The sequence below is a fragment of the Salvelinus alpinus genome, chromosome 8 (assembly GCF_045679555.1).
Source record: "Salvelinus alpinus chromosome 8, SLU_Salpinus.1, whole genome shotgun sequence".
Lineage (NCBI taxonomy): Eukaryota > Metazoa > Chordata > Actinopteri > Salmoniformes > Salmonidae > Salvelinus > Salvelinus alpinus.
The window spans coordinates 38,731,026-38,746,801 of record NC_092093.1 but is presented as its reverse complement, the minus strand read 5'-3'; the positions used below and the strand labels follow the sequence as shown (position 1 = coordinate 38,746,801).

General features: G+C 44.3%; 1 pseudogene; it reads right to left on the bottom strand.

Moving 5' to 3' along the window:
- Positions 1-15,776, bottom strand: part of LOC139582295 (cilia- and flagella-associated protein 61-like) — a 35,150-nt pseudogene that overhangs the window by 15,895 nt on the left and 3,479 nt on the right.

Below are 15,776 nucleotides of genomic sequence, written 5' to 3'. Positions count from 1 at the left end.
GTTTCGGTAGTGATTTCCTCTCCCGCATGCAGGTACCTCGTCCGAGTTGCGGGACGCAGAGATGGTTTGGGTCGTTGGTCAAGTCGATTGTCTCCTGGTTTCTGTGCGCTCTGTCACTGATCCTACCTACACTTTCGAGACTAGGCTAGCTAACAAGTGCTGCATCACCGAGGCAAGCTAGCTACTACTAGCTATTTGTACCTCCCCACGGTAGAGTTGCTTGGGTAGCTCTCTTGTTTAGCTAACATAGTGTTAATTCGCTTGGTTATTCTAAACGTACAGTGACGCGGTCAAAGAGGCTGGCTAGCCTAGTTTAGACTAAGGAGCCTCCTGGATTTTGTCACCAAAGTCCCATATACTACCCACCACTGCGACCTGTATGGTCTCATTGGCTGGCCCTCACTACATATTCGACGCCAAACCCACTGGCTCCAGGTTATCTATATGTCTTTGCTAGGTAAAGGCCCACCTTATCTCAGCTCACTGGTCACCATAGCAACACCCACCCGTAGCACGTGCTCCAGCAGGTATATTTCACTGATCATCCCCAAAGCCAACACTTCCTTTGGCCTCCTTTCCTTCCAGTTCTCTGCTGCCAATGACTGTAACGAATTGCAAAAATCACTGACGCTGGAGTCTTATCTCCCTCTCTAACTTCAAGAATCAGCTGTCAGAGCAGCTTACTGATCATTGTGCCTGTACACAGCCAATCTGTAAATAGCACACCCAACTACCTCATCCCCATATTATTACTTATCCTCTTGCTCTTTTGCACCCAAGTATCTCTACTTGCACATCATCAGCTGCACATCTATCATTCCAGTGTTAAGGCTAAATTGTAATTATTTTGCCTCTATGGCCTATTTATTGCCTTACCTCCCTACTCTTCTACATTTGCACACACTGTACATAGTTTTTTATTGTGTTATTGACTGTACGTTTGTGTAACTCTGTGATGCTGTTTTTGTCGCTTTGCTTTATCTTGGCCAGGTCGCAGTTGTAAATGAGAACTTGTTCTTAACTGGCCTACCTGGTTAAATAAAGGTGAAATAAATTTAAAAAATGACATCTGCTAGCATGCATAACTCCCACTGAATGAAACTTACTAGCGTTCCCCCAGGAATATGGCAACCCCATTCCTATGTTCAATTCCTGGAGTTTGAGAAAGTAGAGAGAGCAGGGCTTGCATGTTCCTCGGATTGGGGAATCTGCGCTGCTCCACAAAAAACATTGCTGTGATGACAGTTCCCCCCCACATTTTGTTATGTCAAACTGGGTGCTACATCAGTCATTGCCGGAGTCCTCTCTGCCCACAAGGGGGCCGGGGTTCATGCAGGCTATACAATCTCACGGAAACACAGCGCGTGTTGGAAGCTTGTCTATGTTTAATGCTCCTCTCGTACCCCGCGTCCCATGGTGTTCACGGGGTTCAAAATGTAAATCAATCTCCCCAGCGTGGGAGTAATAAGTTGGGCGATTCGCTCTCTGTCCACAAGGGGGCACCCCTCCCCATAGGTGGCTCATTACTGAGATTCATTGCTGATTCCTGCCTGTAGCTCACTATTCCCTATGAGGTGTCTAGTGATACAGGTTATGGGCCCTGTAGGCGATTAGGGGTTGGTAGCGAAGTCGAGGGAACAAGCAGGGTTGGACACGACAATGCTATTATCCAACACACAGTCTCTGGGATTCATATGAACCTCGAAATGGTCCAGTGCTGGGAGCCAGCCAGTTACCGGAATGCATCTTACCACCTAAAACGAGTGAGGCTCATTGTGACAGTACTGCCAATCGGGGACATCACTGATCACCAGAGCCCTTGTACCCAGAGTGGGCTGGGCTTTAGGGTAACCTTGGCACAATTTTAACAACCTCGAAGTTCCAGTGTTCACCGGTGTTTAAAGTGTTGTCTTCCACATGTGAGTTTGATGGTTGTCAAGAGTGGTGGTTCTTCTTCCATTTCCAATCTCTCCCAGGCCACAAAGTGGAGTCCTGTCCATTCAGATGGCACATATCGGAAGGCTCGCTGTCTGCTCCGTCCAGTGGCGCGCATGTGCAGTGTCACCCATGATCATGTGAACAGTGATGCCAGGGTACAGGCTACAATTTATTGTGCCCCCCCACGCTTCTGCAGTGTCATCAGGTTGACTATTCTCGAGGCCTCAACGCCCGGTTTGAGATAGTTAATATCCTCCCGTTTCCAGAAACAGGCAATCCGTGTGGTTCCTATGTCGAAGATCCAGGACGCTGGTACAGCCAGTGTTTCCTGGTTCCGAAAATGGACGGAACATTGGGTCCCATTTTAGACCTACAGTACCAGTCAAAAGTTTGGACACACCTACTCATTCCAGGGTTTTCCTTTTAATTTACTTTTTTCTACATTGTTAAATAATATTGAAGACATCAAACTATGAAATAACACATGGAATCATGTAGGAACCAAAAGAGTGTGAAACAAATCATTTGAGATTCTTCAAAGTAGCCACCCTTGGACTTGATGACAGCTTTGCACACTCTTGGCATTCTAGCAACCAGCTTCACCTGGAATGCTTTTCCAACAGTCTTGAAGGAGTTCCCACATATGCTGAGCACTTGCTGGCTGCTTTTCCTTCACTCTGCGGTCCAACTCATCCCAAACTCATCCCAAACCAGGGTTACTTAATGGTGTACGTGCCCCATTCCACCAGGGGTCTGGCAGTGTCGTGCCCATTGTTTAAAGGGTTGACTATAGGAGATATTTGTGCTGCGGCAAGTTGGGCATCACTACACACTTATGTCGCTTGTATTTGTATTTATTATGGATCCCCATTAGCTGCTGCCAGAGCAGCAGCTACTCTTCCTGGGGTCCAGCAAAAGGCACTTTATACAATTTTAAAACATTACAATACATTCACAGATTTCACAACACACTGTGTGTCCTCAGCCCCCTACTCCACCACTACCACATATCTACATTACTAAATCCATGTGTATGTATAGTGCGTATGTTATCATGTGTCTGTGCCAATGTTTGTGTTGCTTCAGTCCCAGCTGTTCCATAAGGTGTTTTTTAATCTGTTTTTTAAAAAAAATCTAATTTTACTGCTTGCATCGGTTACTTGATGTGGAATAGAGTTCCATGTAGTCATGGCTCTATGTAGTACTGTGTGCCTCCCATAGTCTGTTCTGGACTTGGGGACTGTGAAGAGACCTCTTGTGGCATGTCTTGTGGGGTATGCATGGGTGTTCGAGCTGTGTGCCAGTAGTTTAGACAGACAGCTCGGTGCATTCAACAAGTCAATACCTCTCATAAATAAAAGTAGTGATGAAGTCAATCTCTACTCCACTTTCAGCCAGGAGAGATTGACATGCATATTATTAATATTAGCTCTCTGTGTACATCTAAGGGCCAGCCGTGCTGCCCTGTTCTGAGCCAATTGCAATTTTCTTAAGTCATTTTTTGTGGCAGCTGACCACACGACTGAACAGTAGTCAAGGTGCGACAAAACTAGGGCCTGTAGGACCTGCCTTGTCTTAGCTACTACTGCATCAATATGTTTTGACCATGACAGTTTACAATCTAGTGTTACTCCAAGCAGTTTAGTCATTTCAACGTGCTCAATTTCCACATTATTTATTACAAGATTTGGTTCAGGTTTAGGGTTTAGTGAGTGTTTTTTGTTCCAAATGCAATGCTTTTAGTTTTAGAAATATTTAGGGCCAACTTATTCCTTGCCACCCACTCTGAAACTAACTGCAGCTCTTTGTTGAGTGTTGCAGTCATTTCAGTCGCTGTAGTAGCCGACGTGTATAGTGTTGAGTCATCCGCATACATTGGATGTCAATGCTCCCTGTGTAGCCCACAGTGTGCTTATGGCTGGGACAGGGGAAAGTCACTAGGCAGCATTCGTGTGTGCAATACCCAGACTGCCGCATCTGGCGGGGTCAAGTCTGGGGGGTCTGACATCGGCCATTTAATTTAGTATCCATTTGGGTCGGGTTGGGGCGTGATTATATTTCCCCATAGTGTGTTTTACCGAAGTTGACTGACTGAAAGGGAACGTAACGTTATGACTATAACTACTGTTTCCTGAAGGAGGGAAACAAGGTACAACACCTCTTTGGCCCAGCGCTGCCCGTTCCTGGGCTCGGTGAAGAGCGGTATTTAATTGAAGGAATGAATCCGCGCCTCACGCTTATCACCTGTGGAAGGCGGGGCTTCCAGCGAGGCGCATTTTTCATTGGCCTTGACAGGTGTGATTGTAGATCCTTCAACCGAAGTTGCGAGAGTGCGACTCCCCCATAGTATGTTGTACATTGTTTCCTTTCTTCAGGGAACAGTAGTTATAGTCATACAGTTACTTTTTCTGGTGAACAGAGAATAATCGGAGCTCATTTCAATCCAACTTTCCGTGTTAATCTGAGCCAGGAGGTGGGTTTAACTCCCAGCACTGAAGCATTAAGGCCTGTGATTGGGCTCTGGACACGACCAAATCACCAGCTCCTGGCTTTCTGTCTGTCTGTTATCAGACGCTGACAGACGACCGCTGTGACCCCGGCGCCCCACTCCCCCCACCCCACTGACCACCAGGCAGAGAGGCAGAGCAGCCCCACCACCTCTTTATCTGTCAGCCCTGTCCCCCCCCCCCCAACTCTGACCCTGTCGCACTGAGTAATGGAGGAGGGGGGTGGGCTGGATAGAGGAGGATGGAAAGCTGGAGGCCAGCCGTTTGGGTTGGCCTGATAAGGGGGCCCAGCAGGGTCCAAACTGATCCATCACTCACCCAGGCCCACTGCTAGCAGAGCCTCACCATTATTTTAGTGGACACTAACTGCCTCATTAGTCAAGTCATTAGTGACAGCAAACACAGATCGCTGCAGAAGATCCCTGACAGGAGAACAGTGGAGTGGCTAATTAAAGGGCCAGCGCTCGGCCCTCCTGAATGCCAGCCCCAGGCAGCTGTGTGCCCATCGCTCCGCCGCTCCTGCCTGCCAACCCCCTCCCTGCGTTATGCACACTCCCTCCCTCCGCGCTGCTTTCACATCCACACACAATGACCCGGTTGCCTGGCAGTTATCGGCTCATGGTGAATGAGCAGGCCTAAACGGCAAATTGTTTGGAGGAACGGTTAATCTCAAAGATGGGATGAATGCAAACATAACAGCGGCTCCACTTTCTAACCAATCAAAGGTCTGGTGACATTTCCAGAGATTGGATTCCTGGAATAAAAGACAAATGCTGGACAGCTCTTTCTGCAAGTGAATGCTGTTGACATACACTTTAGACAAGTGTTTTTACCCGTGGCCATGGAGCGTTGTCGTGTGTGTTCAGGCTTTCACCCAAGCCTAAAACTACAAAAGCCTCATTTATCCAATCAACTAAACACCAAGACTTTGAGAAGCAAGAATCTGCACACACTGCATGTGCAGATAGATTAAGAAGAGTTTTTAAAAAAACGGCTTATTTATGACTATGCAAAAAAGACTGTACTAACAAAAGGTGTTGTATTGGTGTTTGTTTGAAGGTAACCATGAATTCAGAGTAATACTGATAGTACGCTGGTTGTATAAATTGCCTTGGTGGGAAAGGGGATGGTAGTGTGTTCACACATGTTGCTCTGGGTGGGTATAGCTATTAGCCTCTCTACTCATATTTCTACTAATCACTGCTGTTAAAGCCGCACAAGCTGCTGCTCTAATACCGACCAGTCACTCCCACTAATTACAATCATCTGGATGTCATTGAGCTTCCTCTAAAACACACATTTCTTTTTTTGTGCACTTTATTTATCGATTTTCAGATATGAGAAAAGAAAGAAACCCTGTACAATAACCGTACAACCCCTTATTCCCCAACCGCCCACCTTTCCCTCCCATCCACCCATCCCATCCACCCATCCCTCCACCCATCCACCCCACCAAGGCGTCATACAAATATATCACAGAAAAAAATAGACAATGATAGAAACATAACCTAAACCAATGGAAAAAAGTATATAAAATACAAAAATCGGTATCGTAATTATAGTTGAATCTTATCAGCACAATATATGGCCACTAGATCAGACATGACTGCTTACTAAAATATACAAGTTACACTATGTAAAAGACAGGCTTTCCACATATTGTATGACTGGGGACCCATGCACAGTGTACCTAACCTTTTCCAGAGGCAGGGATGACATCACCTCCTTAACCCACTGCATAAAGGAAGGCGGCTTTGCAGTCTTCCAGTGAAAGAGGACAAGGCGGCGAGCTAGTAGCGAGGCAAAAGCTGTCGCATGCCATTCTGATTTAGGGGAAGTACTCCAAAAATAGCAGTGAATGGGTTGGGGCTAATAGTTTTGTTACACGTGTGAGAATGGCAAAAGAAAATGGGGTCCCAGAAGCTACTCAAAGACTGGCACGACCAAAACATTTGTCCACCAATCGCTTGACTCTGATGGTATCTCAAACACTTGAGGTCAACATTTGGATATATGTTTGCAAGTCTGTCATTTGAGAATGGAGACGGTGTGCAAAATTATGAGGTGTGAATACGCCCAATACTCTGTTGCCATATGTCATCGGGTAGCTCGGCACCCATGTCTTGCTCCCATGCAGTTTTTGTATTTGCCCAGGAAGGCAGATTAATGTTCTGTATTAAATCATATAATCTGGCGATTGTGCCCTTCAGAGATGGGTTAAAATCTAAGCACCTCTCAACTGTACCAAAACACACATGAATGCTTGTATACAATTTCTCAATACTTCAAAAAAAGTGAAGCCAGTGTCTGATGACCCCACTACCACAATAATGGTGACGTTTGGTTCCGTGGTTAGTTTTCGGTTGATGTGGTTGAGTGCATATGGTGCCTGAGGCGACGTGGCAGAGAGTGTCCGTAAAAGTAAAATATTAATTTGTTTGATTACCTCAAAAAATGACTCTCCTAAAATGTTAATATTTCAGTCACTCTAGTATTTTTAACCAATATACAGTACCAGTCAAAAGTTGGGACACACACCTACTCATTCAAGGGTTTTTCTTTATTTTTACTATTTTCTAGAATACAGAAGATACAGAATACAGAAGATAGCCCTATTTGGTAAAAGACCAAGTCCATATTATAGCAAAAACAACTCAAATAAGCAAAGAGAAACAACAGTCCATCATTACTTTAAGACATGAAGGTCAGTCAATCTGAAAAATGTCAAGAACTTTGAAAGTTTCTTCAAGTGCAGTCGCAAAAACCATCAAGCGCTATGATGAAACTGGCTCTCATGAGGACCGCCACAGGAAAGGAAGAACCAGTTAACTCTGCTGCAGAGGATAAGTTCATTAGAGCTAACTGCACATCAGATTGCAGACCAAATAAATGCTTCACAAAGTTCAAGTAACAGACACATCTCAACATCAACTGTTCAGAGGAGACTACGTGAATCAGGCCTTCATGGTCAAATTGCTGCAAAGAAACCACTACTAATGGACACCAATAAGAAGACGAGACTTGCTTGGGCCAAGAAACACGAGCAATGGACATTAGACCGGTGGAAATCTGTCCCTTGGTCTGATTGGTCCAAATTTGAGATTTTTGGTTCCAACCGATTGGAACCAAATAAGGTGAACGGATGATTTCTGCATGTGTGGTTCCCACCGTGAAGCATGGAGGAGGAGGTATGATGGTGTGGGGGTGCTTTGCTGGTGACACTGTCTGTGATTTATTTAGAATTCAAGGCACACTTAACCAGCATGGCTACCACAGCATTCTGCAGCGATTTCCCTGAGCACTAAACCACCTAAAAGAGAGTACCAGCTTTCAGCTCAAACATTCTATTATTATTTTAGCAGTGTTCATACCAAACAATTTGGACATTTCTTAGTATTAGATGGCGCCACTGGAAGCACTGAGTGAAACATAAGTGCCAGCGCTCCTACTTAAATACTAACAAATTTATTATGGGTACTGGCTCTATTGAAAATAAATGTCCAAATGTGTTGAATGCTCTGACAAGGTACAGAGTGAGAATGGTTGCAGAGAACATTGTGTTATCCACAGAATTGTCCATTTCTCCAAACGCTTCCATGGATCACTAATAACCACACAGTGATCTTAGAGTGCTAACTGGTCCTTGAGCATTCAGCATTAGCTAGATTGGTTTCCCTGCACACCTTGTTGGATGGAAAATGGCAGCACACCACAAAGGAAGGGGAAACGGGGGTGGAATTAACCTTTGAGTAATATTTATGTTACTTCCGGCAGTGCCTGCTCTGTTCTTTAAAAGAACACATGTAAACAAAACGTAAATGCAAACTCTTAATGTGAAAATTAGCAAATATTATCAAACCTAAAGTGCAAGGAACATTGTCAGGTCAGCTATTGACATCTTTATCTAGCTTTGTAAAGAACACCCTCAAAAAGAATCACCTGAAATAATCCAGACAACCAAACACAGGGCAGGTCTGATTTGTGATTTGTCATGTGCAGGTAGGTATAGCGTGGGGCAGGTGCAGCTGTCCCTATTTCCTATCCCTGTGGAGATGCTGCCTAACCTTTTCTCTAACATAATGGCCGGGTGCTGTGACCATGGCACTGTGTAATATGATCCCGTATTGATAGAGAGGGAACAGGTGCTTTAAATCTGATTAATACATCTGTGCTAGACACCAGGCTTACATCACAAAGCGGAGGCTGCGTCCTAAATGGCACCCTATTCCCATAGTGCACTACTTTTGACCGGGGCCCACAGAACTCTGGTCAAAAGTATGGGGAATAGGGTGGCATTTGCGATGCACCCTGACAGACAAAGCTGCGGGGCAGCGCTCTGCTCTCCTCTTATCTACATGGCAGCCTGGATATGATGGTTGCCGTGTTACTAAATAGAGATTTTAAATTGGATGGGCTGGAATGGGCGAATGCAGGTGTATCTGCAAATGCACTGAGGGAGAGGGGAGTGATGCGTGACACATATAGGAACAATTAGCCTCCGATTTTTAAATCTAAGATTAAAAAGCACAGCAACATGTTGCATAGCTGTGCTGCTTCCATCTTATGGTTCAGAACATGCTGTGGACTAAAGCTCCATTGACATTATATTTGACAAAATGTTGAGAATATAGACTGATGTAAAAGAAGAATGTGCCGTGATTTAGCAAAAGTCCAATGGTGAAAGTATTACCTTTTATAAAGTTCTGATTTAGAATAACGTTACATTGGCAGCATATCCAACACGAGTGTTTCATTAAGAGGATAAAGACAGGTCCAGGGCTATGTTTTGTTAGTCTGAAATGGCTTCCTTTCCTTGTCTCCTTTTTTCCATGACCTACCTTTTTATAGGTGAACAGACTGGTTAGGTTTACTTTCGACTATTTTGCATCCACCTGTTCTGTCCGGCCGGATCAGTGATCATGGAGGAAAAAGGACGCAAGGAGAGGAAGCTAGTTACAACTATTGAGATCTAGCCCAGGTGCGGCAGACACTGGTTTATGACAGTGTGATAAGTGGACTATGCTGCTTTACCTTGTTAAACAGCAGAGGCAAACATCCCCAACCGTCTGTCAGAGCAACCATCTGCTGCCCTCATCTATATAAATATAAGCCCTTTAAAAATAACCTGTGAAGGTTGGGTTGGAAAGACTATTAAAGAAAAGCTGTGCATATACAATACCACTGAAAAAGCTCTACAACTCATTTATATGCAATGTTCAAAACTGCAATGCTGTTTGTACATGGCACGCCTTACTCTTGATTGAATAATTATCAGTCACATAAAATCATATTATCCATCACAATATTTTACTGTTTGACACAAATATCAGTTATAAACACTCCATGCTAAGTGGGGAATCCATCGATTTTAAAGCAGCACCCTCTTGTGGGCATGTAAATTACTCACACTAAAGATGCTTCCTGTCTTTCTCCCTACTCTAGCTCTGTCTCATATCATCACTCTCCCGCTCATTCTGTTAACCTGGAGACAGTGGGTATTTCCCATTTTGCATTCCCTGGCATGTTAAAACATGTCCACCAGCTGCTGCTCTGCCCACCTGGTCCTTGGTGATCTGCTTGGACGGGGTGTTGACGCCCAGCTCGTCCAGAGGGTAAACAATCTGGCGTCGTGGGCGCACCGGGACCATGCAGTTCAGGACAGAGGTCAGGTAATGGGCACAGGAGTTCTGAGGGGAGAAGAAAAGGGGCAAAGGTCAGCTGAGGTGATACCTATGAGCTATACTATTGATGGAGGCAAGGGCGGGTGGTGACTAACAGGTGCCAAGTCTAAGGTGATATAGGATGCATCCCAATGCCACACTTTTCTCTATATAGTGCACTACCTTTCACCAGGACCCATAAAAGGTCTGTAAAGGGATACAGTGCCATTTTGGAAGCAGACATAATTAGTTCAGATGAACAAGTTGGGTTACACGATTTACACGTCCTTCAACGTGCTCTTGAATAGAAATAAACCCCTTCATGGCTGGCCAACCCAATGCTCCACCATCCACTGCCCAAATGAGGATTCCTTCCAAATGATGATTTCCATAATTCCATAATTCTATTTACACCTCATCTCCCAATCTGGTACATGTTTGTAGAAGGTAATTAGCAGGAGGAGGAGGCCTCTACACACTGAGGAAATGTCTTCTCACAGTCCAGAGAGCTGGAGCTGGCAGTCTTATATCAGCACCTGCTGCCCTAACCCCGGAGAGAGCTGGTGGCTGGGCAGGCGCTATCTGGTACTGAACGCACGCACACACTCTGGAATGAGCACATTGAGGAGTCACTCAATGTAAGCTTTACGGTCCTTAGGCTGTTTCTCTCACCCTCTGGCTGTGGTAGGAGGGGTAGACTGGGTGGTAGAGGCAAGATTTGTGGGCGAGCTGCAGCGCCTCCTTCAGGAAGTGTTCGGCGTAGTGCTGAGAGAGAGAGAGAGAGAGAGACTAAATCTATGAACGCAAAATACCATTGAAGTCTGTCTAGTGAAGGTAAAAAAATAAAATTGCTTCCTAATTTCTAATAATTAAAATCCCAACTAGTTGGTTTGGAACTTGGGCCACAAACACCTGCAAGGGTGTTCCATCCTGGAAGACAGACCAAGAGAAAGAGAGGATGGGAGATGAGATATCACACATAAATGTGGTTCCATTTTCATTTCCAAAGTAATTATCTGTGTTGGAGCTCTGCCATAGTCATGTTTGACATCTGGGGTATCAATCACCACTGGTAATGTGGTTTACAAGGTAATTAGTTGGTTCCTTGCAAAAACCATCAATCAATCAGTGATACTCCAAGTCTTCCAACATAACAATTGTAATCACTGGAACAGTTTTGTGTGACTGATTGATAAATGGAGACTAGCTAAGGTAAATGGAGCTAGTGGCTATTGTACTATCCTTTGTCCTATTTGCAGTAGTATGCCCTATGTGTCTGTGACTGACCATGTCTCTGTTGGCCTTGAAGACCATGTCCACGTCCTCCAGCAGGGCTCACATGCAGACCGAGTCTCTTCACCATGTCACAGACAGCAGGCCTATCTGCAGACACTGCCAGCCTCGTGTCAAATGTCCTGAGAAGACAACAAGACCATGATTGACATTACACAAGCAATATACAGTACATCTGGGGCAGTGGTCACCAACTGGTCGATCTCCAATACATTTCTAGTCGATCAACAAACATTTTGGGGAAAAAAACATTCCTATTTAAAAAAAATGTTTGCGCTGTTGGCGGTAGGTGCACTTGATTCAGCAGCCCTAGAGCCGGGAAGGCAAAGTGTTCCCATTTTGAACCATTTCATGTGTCCGAAGGTAGAACTCCGCCTACCCAGCAGGCCCAGAGAGCAAACCAAGTGCACCTATAGGTCTACCGCTGGCCAATCAGATAGCTCAGATCACCATGTCTGCACAGTTTCCTCGAGCCATAGACTGTAAAAAGAAACCTTGTTGATACTGTGAGATTTCAAAACTTTTAAAACCAAGACTAGAGAGAGACTCAATCAATACAGCAAAGAGTTGCTGTTTTGATGAGTAAGTTCATGTTTAAGTTGTTACTCAGCACTTTTATAATCCATTAAATGTGCGTTCTCCCTACTTCCACTCATGCTACAACCAGCACTGCAGCTGCAATGAATGAGTATCGCAAAGTCTTCCGATAAGCTAAGCGTTGTTATTATTAGCGGCTCGTGTCTTTTTTAATATCGAGGAATATTTCACTTTCTCTGGTCATAGGAGTAACAACATGAATTAGTACATGAGGCAGAAATAACGCAGTGCGACTTGATTTTTTCGCCATCTGTGTCCCCTTTTTGTCAGCGGAGGGAGGGAGAGTGGAGGAATGGTGAGTCGAGTGAGAGGCAGCCTCACCGCTGCTCCCTCTTTTTACTGGCCATCAGTTCAGTTAAAAAAAGCACATTATTATGCTCACTCAGCTGTGCCTCACAAGTAATACAACAAATTATCTATTACCAGTGTGATCATGTACCTACATTTTTTTCAATATAGTATAAAAATGGTCTTAGAAGAACAACTTTGGCAGGGCAATTCAATCATGGCCAAATGTAGTGATAATGAATTGGGCCTATAGCCTACTGCACAAACCTCATTGCTACAGAACTGTTTTTAATTGGTTAATGTTGCATGTGCTTACGTTTTATAAGTCATGTTTTTTTTTATCAGAGCGGTAGATCTCGCCTTGCATTTCAACTCCAGAAAGTGATCTGGACTCAAAAGGTTTGGTGACCACTGATCTAGGGGATGTCTCTCTTCAATTCCCCATTAACATCCATCTCGGTTTGATCCTAAGATAAACAATTAGATGCATGCTAAGACAATGCACTTTGTACCCAATCACGTTTTTATATTACACCCACTTAAGCAGACCAGAGCAGTGGAAGATGTAGAGCTCCTGGGGCAGGCTGCTGGTGTGGTGTGGTACCACCTGGAGGAGGGAGAACTCAGGGGGCAGCTTGGGCACAGAGATGATGCAGGTCCTGGATGAGACAAGGAGATTGGCTTCATGCTTATCACATAACCTCAGTTTCAAAGACCCTCCACAATAAGGCAATCAACTGAGTATAGGAAGTCAGTCATAAATGGGTTTAGTAATAAGACTTATAGAGGGTACTTACAGGGAAAGGTTTTAATATATTGGGCAGGAAGTCCACCGATCTGTAGCTGAATGAGGGAAGTTAAGTGAAACTGTGTTTCTGCCAAAGCTCTAATCAGAGCCAATATGGAGATCATAGCGGTGGAACAACTGGCCAAGCAAGCTGCCCGTCTCAGTACAATGCCCGTTGGTCTCGGCTCAACTTCTCTCCTTCAAGTCACTGTCACTTTAAGCGCCATACTCATTAATTACATGCTCATTCTCGGTGGGGAGTGACTGGCTTCCATATTCCTGAACAGCTGGGCAGCAAGGCGACAGAGAGAGGGGCCCAGCGGGAGCCAACTAACAATCCGTTGCTCTCCTTCACACAGCACAAGACTGATACACACTGGAGGGCTGCCATGATAAGTGAAAGTTTTCCACATATTCATAAAATGGAGAAAGACAAATTAAATCTGATCACCTTTGATTAATGGGAATGTAGTTCCTCTTTATTTTTCGAAATAGTAACCCTTCTGTTAATGACTAGGTAATTAATTCATCAATGAATTATTTAGTAATCAAATTATGCTTGTGATCTTCCCCTGAACTTACCTAATTTCAAACGTCTTATTGATAACAACTAACTGAATGCAGAAAACATTGGGTGTTTCTGAGACTCTTGGTTGCAGAGTCACTTCTGAATCCTGAAGCTCTGCAGCACAAGCCTGGGTGTCCACCGGCTGCAATGATAGCATCACGGTGTTAATATATCAATAGGAGATGAAGGAGAGCACATAGCTAGGTGGACATGAAGGTATACCGTAAGGACGTCATAATTGATTTACCTCAAATCCATTCTCTGGTTTACATCATGTGATTACACCTTGCAATTTTCACGTAATCAAACCAATATGTTACATTGTGCCTGACAATGGCATATCCATTATAGCCTTACAGTATTGCAGTATTGTGTTATAGCCTTACAGTAGGTTGGACACATGGATCCTCCTGGGTCGTATTCATCCCTGTGGGCTGGTGGTATTGGTGTTCCCTGGAGGCCCCTTTACCTCTGGCTCAGGGGCCGTCTCAATCAGGTCCTCTGGGCTGGGCTTATACAGACCGTTGAAGGGCCCAAGCTCAAAGCACTCCTTGAGCAGCTTCAAGTTGACGTCACCACTCACACTGATGAAACCCACTGCAGTTCCCTCATTCTGTGAAGACAGTGCACAGACAGACACAGTCATTATACTGTAATGCCATTTGTAATTAAATAGATAGTATATTTCCTCTGTAAGTTTGAACACTAGTAATATACATATGCAAATTATTAAAGTTGATCAAATATTTTGTCCTAGGCTACAACTTTCATTTGAGCTGTGGCACATTAAAGATGACTGGCGTCCAAATTAGACCTTTATAAACTGATGGTACCACGGGGTGTGCAAATTAAAGTAAATAATGTACGATGTTCCTAAGAGGAAGAGAGGGCTGAATAGGACAACCCTCTTGGGCAATGTTGTGCTGTTTGTTCTCTGAATGGAGAACACATCCTGAAAAAAAAAAAATGCTAGATGTCTGAACACAATATGTTTAGTGAGAGCATGTCTTGGCAGAGTGTCAACTCTCATCTGCCATATGCTGCCGTGAACATATGTCAGCTTGAGTTGAAGGGAGGGGAGGAAAGATCTGCCATCTTCTAAGTCCTGGGGGAATGCACCCCAGCAGGATTTCTGTGAACCAGGCAATAGCATCTGCACCGCCGCTATTACATTTTAAATGGCCTTACCGCTCTGACAGTGGATCAGAGATTACTGATGCCAGTGATAAAACAAACAGAGAACGTCAGAAACAACAACATGGCTGACTTGATCTAGAGCTTAATAATCATAAGGGATGACGGTTTTTTTCTTCTCGCCTGTGCTTTTGGCTGAAGTTGTATTAAGGAGAAACAAAGATATTCTCATGACAACAAAGAAATACAACTTTAAACATAGCTAACCTTACAAACAGCTGAATAATTCTCCTCATCCTGAGCCTCGATGAGCTCAGCCAGGAAGTAAGGTCCATAGGATCCTGTGAGGACCTTTGTCCGCTCCGTAAAGATGTGTGCGAGGTTGTCATGATCCTCCACCCTGTAACAGAAGCCTCAATCATTTGCTGAACACCACGAGCATCCCAAGGATCGTTCATCACTCACCAAAATTAGAATAGAAAAACGTGTGAACATGTTGAAATAAACAAATTCCTCAATTCCAAAAAGTAATTTATCATACCAGAGAACTGCAAAATCAAATTTGAGAGTAAATCTATTGCTAAAGTACTCCTTCATATAAAGCAAAAGGGTACAGAACATAGGTGTGATAAAATGACTATGAGGACCTGACTCGGTGGACATAAAAAAAAATATATATATATATTTCACATTTATTTAACCAGGTAGGCTAGTTGAGAACAAGTTCTCAACATGCAGCCTTGGATTATAGTTGTGTCTGTGGCATACGGTTGGCATATGGTTTCTCTAATGATTGCCTCGCCTGGTTCACCAACTACTTCTCTGATCGAGTTCAGTGTGTCAAATCGGAGGGTCTGTTGTCCGGGCCTCTGGCAGTCTCTATGGTGGTGCCACAGGGTTCAATTCTTGGACCGACTCTCTTCTCTGTATACATCAATGATGTCGCTCTTGCTGCTGGTGAGTCTCTGATCCACCTCTACGCAGACGACACTATTCTGTATACT